The 4,502-nt window shown below is 41.3% G+C and overlaps 1 pseudogene; it reads right to left on the bottom strand.

Moving 5' to 3' along the window:
* Positions 1-361: 361 nt before the first annotated feature.
* LOC147971339 (uncharacterized) lies at positions 362-1,104 on the bottom strand (annotated as a pseudogene).
* Between the last annotated feature and the right edge of the window lie 3,398 nt (positions 1,105-4,502).

The raw sequence follows: 4,502 nt of genomic DNA, 5'->3' as shown, positions 1-4,502 counted from the left end.
TTAACAATGCCAGATGTAAGTCGGGTTTATCTCATTAGGCTTATGCCTCTTGACATTTATGTTATATACAGATTCACCTTCAAGATCTAGGATAAATAACCCATTCACAATAGGTGCAAAGCCATGAAACATATTATTCAAGTAAATAGAACAACCATTGTGCTTAATACTGAATTCATAACCTTGTCTCATCAAACATGAGGCTAAAATAATGTTTTGACTCAAAGTAGGAACATAATAACAATTATCAAGTTCCATTACAAATCCTGAAGGTAAATTAAGTTGCATAGTGCTGACGTCCAATGCAGCAACTCTTGCTGTATTCCCAAGGTGCATGTCATCTTTTCCTCTTGCGACATTCCTAGTTCTGCTTAGCCCCTGCATCGAGTTGCATATGTGAACAACCGATCTGGTATCATATACCCAAGAGCTACTAGGAACATCAGCAAGATAAATGTCTATAACATATAAAACAAGTGTACCTGAAGAACAAGTCATACTTCCAGTCTTCTTACCCTTCTCGGCAAGCCACTTGCTGCAGTTCCTTTTCCAGTGTCCGGGTTTGTTGCAATGAAAGCAAATACTCCCCGAAGCCGTCCCTGACTTAGGCGCAGTGGCTGCAGTTGGAGTTGCCTCCTTCTCCTTTCCCTTTGTCTTAGCCTTTTTCTTGGACCAGCTCTTCTTGAACTTAGCCGAGTTCTGCACCATCAACACTTGACGATGCGTACCTTTATTGATATCTTGCTCTGCCACTTTGAGCATCCCATGCAATTCAGTGAGCTACTTTTCCATCCCATGCATATGGTAGCTTGAGATGAACGGTCCATAGCTATCCGGAAGAGAACCCAGAATTGTATCTGTGGACAACTCATCCCCAAGTGGGAAGCCCAACCGATCCAGAGCTTGCATGTACCCAATCATCTTGATCACATGCGGGCTTAGTGGATCACCCTCTTTCAGCTTACAATCCATCAAGGATCGCCAGACATTGAACCTTTCAGTCCTAGCCTGCATTTGGAACATGCTCTTGAGATTCTCGATCATATCGAAAGCCTCAATATTTTCGAACTGGTGCTGCAGATCGGGCTCCATAGAAGCCAGCATGAGACAGCTGATCTCGTTTGATTCATCAACAAGTTTGTGGTAGGCATTCCTAGTTGTGGCATTAGCATTATCGGCAGGTTCCTCTGGAAGAGGATTCTCTAGAACTTGTTCCTTTTTCTCATGCCTAAGAACAATTCTCAGGTTTCCATACTAGGTGTTAAAGTTTGTTCCATTCAATTTATCTTTTTCCAGGATTGATTTCAACGCAAAAGGAGTAACTTGAGCAGGTGGTGTCATTGATCTGCAACAGAAATATGCAAAACACTAAGACATGTATTCATGAAGAGTAATTCATATTGAACATAAGATCATTACTCCCACTAAAATCAACATCCCTCGGTTGATACTTAGTGATTCAAGATCCAAGATCAACATGTCAACTAGTGAGCTTTTGCATCACCTCTAGAAGACAAGATCACTCGGTAAGCAACTCTTGCTAATCGTATCTCCATACGACTCTTGTTGTTGGGGACATCTCATGCCACGCCAACTCCTATGCCTCGTGGCCCAAAACTGTTTTGATAGCCACGACAAGTCAACCAATGCTTCGCGTGTAAGTGTCCGACACAAACCCATCACTTCAAGGAGATCTAGTGGCACCCTAATTTTATAGGCCCACCACTAAATATACTTGACATGTGAAGGTGCAGAAATTGGGGAGTCATTTAAACTTAACATTCTTTGAGGGATCACCCTACTTAAAACATCTACCATGCAAAATAAGGGTGCATAAAAGGGATAACCTTTCACAGGCAATTTATATATGTGTGATATGGTATAGCCCCTTTGCCAGCGCATGGTGATCTCCGTCTCCATGTGAGCAGTCTGCCCATGGTCATCTCCATGCATGGTTGTCCTCATGGTGATCTCCATCTCCATGCCATGGTGTCAACCTCCAAGTGTAACATAAGATACTATGATATTACAAACTAATAGCTACTAAAAGTAAGTTACATTACATGGCTTCTCATGTTGACACGCAGATCATTAATGCAATAATGGGACAACCATATGGCTCCTGCCAGTTGCCGCACTCATGACACGCAGGTCATGAAACAATAATGAACAAGCAACATTCATGGGATATACCAAATCACAGTCATTCCCTGCAAAAACGAGTCAGACGGTCTACCGCCGAAGATAAAACCTCCCGAAGCTCTATTTTCCAAGCGAATTTTAGCCTAGCCAAAAGCTCTGAAATCCTGTTCCAAAATTTCATTGCTGATTCAACTTTTCATTAGCTTCAGCTTGACAGGTCGTGGAGCAAAATCGGAGTTCATATGCAAAAGTTACAGCCATTTTACCGAGATCGCTCCAACGGATTTCAGCACTGCGGAAATCATATCTCCACGGTGTTGATCTACGTTCCGATTCTATCAATCTCATTGATCTCCGCGTGATGCAAATCAACCAAAACTCTAATGTCACCTAGATACTCCAATGTCACCTCAAGTATCTGCAGGTATGATTATACGATATGCATCACACAATCTCAGATTCATCAATTCAACCAACACAAAGAACTTCAAAGAGTGCCCCAAAGTTTCTACCGGAGAGTCAAGATGAAAACGTGTGCAAACCCCTATGCATAAGTTCACAAGGTCATAGAACTCGCAAGTTGATCACCAAAACATACATCAAGTGGATCACGTGAATATCCCATTGTCACCACAAATAAGCACATGTAAGACATACATCAAGTGTTCTTAGATCCTTAAAGACTCAATTCGATAAGATAACTTCAAAGGGAAAACTCAATCCATTACAAGAGATAGAAGGGGAGAAACATCATAAAATCCAACTATAATAGCAATGCTCGCGGTACATCAAGATCGTGCCATATCAAGAACACGAGAGAGAGAGAGAGAGATCAAACACATAGCTACTGGTACATACCCTCAGCCCCGAGGGTGAACTACTCCCTCCTCATTATGGAGAGCGCCAGGATGATGAAGATGGCCACCGGTGATGATTCCCCCTCCGGCAGGGTGCCAAAACAGGGCCCCGGTTGGTTTTTGGTGGCTACAGAGGCTTGCGGCGGCGGAACTCCCGATCTAGGTTTCTTTTTGGGGGGTTCTGTATTTATAGGAATTCTTGGTGTATGTCTCACGTCAGGGGGGTCTCCGAGTCATCCACGAGATAGGGGGGCGAGCCCAGGGGGTAGGGCACGCCCTCCACCCTTGTGGATGGCTCAGGACTCTTCTGGCCCAATTCTTTTACTTCGGGGGCTTCTTTTGGTCCATAAGAAATCATCAAAAATTGGCACGTCAATTGGACTCCGTTTGGTATTCCTTTTCTGTAGAACTCAAAAACAAGGAAAAAATAGAAACTGGCACTTGGTTATAGGTTAATAGGTTAGTCCCAAAAATCATATAAAATAGCATATAAATGCTTATAAAACATCCAAGATGGATAATATAATAGCATGGAACAATCAAAAATTATAGATACGTTGGAGACGTATAAAGCATCCCCATGCTTAATTCCTGCCCATCCTCGAGTAGGTAAATGATAAAAAACAGAATTTTTGATGTGGAATGCTACCTAACATATTTATCAATGTTATCTCTCTATATTGTGGCAAAAATATTCAGTTCCATAGGATACAAAACACAATTTTAATATTGACATAAAAACAATAATACTTCAAGCATACTATCAAGGCAATTATGTCTTCTCAAAATAGCATGGCCAAAGAAAGCTTATCCCTACAAAATCATATAGTCTGGCTATACTCCATCTTCATCACACAAAAATATTCAAATCATGCACAACCCCGATGACAAGCCAAGCAATTGTTTCATACTTTTGATTTTCTCAAACTTTTTCAACTTTCACGCAATACATGAGCGCGGGCCATGGACATAGTACTGTAGGTGGAATAGAATATGGTGGTTGTGGAGAAGACAAAAAGAAGGAGATAGTCTCACATCAACTAGGCGTATCAACGGGCTACCGTGATTCCCATCAACAGATATCAATGTGAGTGAGTAGGGATTGCCATGTAACAGATGCACTAGAGCTATAAGTGTATGAAAGCTCAAAAACAAAACTAAGTGGGTGGGCATCCAACTTGCTTACTCATGAAGACCTAGGGCATTTGAGGAAGCCCATCATTGGAATATACAATCCAAGTTCTATAATGAAAAGTTCCCACTAGTATATGAAAGTGACAACATAGGAGACTCTCTATCATGAATATCATGGTGCTACTTTGAAGCACAAGTGTGGTAAAAGGATAGTAGCATTGCCCCTTCTCTCTTTTTCTCTCATTTTTTGTTTTTTTGTTTTTTGGGCCTTCTCTTTTTTTGTCCTTTCTATTTTTTTCCTCACATGGGACAATGCTCTAATAATGAAGATCATCACACTTTTATTTACTTAGAACTCAAGAATTACAA

This window comes from Triticum urartu, chromosome 5A, assembly GCF_056163025.1.
Source record: "Triticum urartu cultivar PI428250 chromosome 5A, HENAU_Tu73, whole genome shotgun sequence".
Lineage (NCBI taxonomy): Eukaryota > Viridiplantae > Streptophyta > Magnoliopsida > Poales > Poaceae > Triticum > Triticum urartu.
Note: the sequence above shows the minus strand (reverse complement) of the source record. Positions and strands in the feature narration are given on the sequence as shown.